Source organism: Diorhabda sublineata, chromosome 5 (genome assembly GCF_026230105.1).
Source record: "Diorhabda sublineata isolate icDioSubl1.1 chromosome 5, icDioSubl1.1, whole genome shotgun sequence".
NCBI lineage: Eukaryota > Metazoa > Arthropoda > Insecta > Coleoptera > Chrysomelidae > Diorhabda > Diorhabda sublineata.
In genome coordinates, this window is record NC_079478.1 from 25,777,596 (window position 1) to 25,779,590 (window position 1,995).

Consider the following 1,995-nt stretch of genomic DNA (forward strand, 5'->3'; position numbering starts at 1 on the left):
AATACCGCTGATTATAGACGTCATGTCCATGTGGTACGCCTCTAATTGTAGCTAGAGTTCATTTTGAATAATTAAGTAGGACTATAGTATTTATTTTCCGCCAATTATAACAGAGATACTTCAAATAGTAATTATTGGACAAGAATGGTTTTTAATTCAGCTAGAAATCATCTGCAAGGAGCTTAGGATAAATCCTAATGTTGATATTGAATTGTTAAAATGTTTCCAATTACTGATGTATTTTAGATGGAGTAACAGAGAATGTAACTATTTTTATTTCATTATCACTGAAAATAATTTTCTGACTTTTTTATTGATGATCGAGCCATTTTTCATAATTTTCAAAAAGAAACGCTAAATTTCTCAATTTATTGCTTTTCCTAGTAAGTTTACAATCCCTATAAGATTTTTCAGTTATCACAGAATGAATATGATTTACCGTCTTTTACATCAACCGTATTTGCAAGTATGAGAAGAATCTTAATTTTACTTATTTTCTTCAGAAAATGTATTCACAGCATAACATTATTTACCACAACATATTAGGGATTCGCTCTCTAACCGCATTAGCATTAAGTTTTCCGTGCTTTTAACATTCCATAATCATGAAAAACAAAAAACGCACCTTCGGAAAAGTTGGTGTATGATTAATTTCCTAGATAAGAAATGTATTCGAGATTTAAGGAGCAGTTACATTATGACGTACAAAAAGTATACAGCAGTATTACTGATACTTGATGGTATCACTTGTCTGGTTTTATAACCAGTTTCAAAAACCGAAAATAAATGAAGGTTTGTGATCCCTATATATATATATATATATATATATATATATATATATATATATATATATATATATATATATACGGGACTTCTCACTTGCGCGCGTGTATATATATGTGAGTTCTTCAAAGCTTGAAAGTACGAATTTTCGCAATATTCGAAATAATTTTAACAAACAATTTACTCCCGACAATTAATAATCACAAAATTTCTTAACCTAGAATAGATATATATATATATATATATATATATATATATATATATATATATATATATATATATATATATATATATATATACAGTGTTTTTCAGATAAAAGTTTCACCTTTAATAACTTTTGTAATACTGGTATTTAGAAAAAATCCAAAAACACGTCAATTTATGTTGGAAGGGGCAAGCATTATGGCTTATTTGAACTTACTGGAAAAGCCACCCCCTCACCCCTAACAGCATCCCCTTTATTTTTTTAAATTACTTTTCATATTTATTATGTAAAATTTGGATACTCCTCTTTGAGCTGATTTCAAAAATGTATAATACTTGTAGGTTAAAGTGGTTAGTTTATGAGATAAACAATTTTTCTTTTAAGAGCACATATTTTACTTATTATTTACTTTCATTCAAATGGGTTGTACAACAGTTCAAACTCTTTAATCTTTTTAACTGTGCTATTTATTATGAAGTTACAATAAGTGTTCAAAATGAGTACCATTCACTTCCATACAATGGTATAATCTATTTTGAAATGCCTCTCTGACATTGCTTAATACAGCTGGATTTAATTGTCGACATTCATTTTCTATCCTCTCTCGTAAATCATCCAGAGATTCTGGTTGGGTAGCATAAACTTTTGTTTTTAAATGCCCCCATAAAAAGAAGTCTAGGGGTGTTAAATCCGGTGACCTAGGTGGCCACTAAATCATCTGCCCCTTTCTACCTATCCAACGAGCGGGGAATGTTTCGTTTAAAAATTGTCGGACAGGCATAGCATAGTGTGGGGGAGCTCCATCTTGTTGAAATACCAGTAAATCTTCGGAAAGGTTATCATCATTTTCTATTATTGTTGTAATACGTGGGTCAACCCCTTCCCTGAGTAACTCAAGATATGATTCACCATTTAAATTTCCGTTGATGAACAAAGGTCCGACAATGTTGTCACCTAGGATACCACACCAAACGTTTAACATGTGGGGATGTTGTGTATGGAATTCA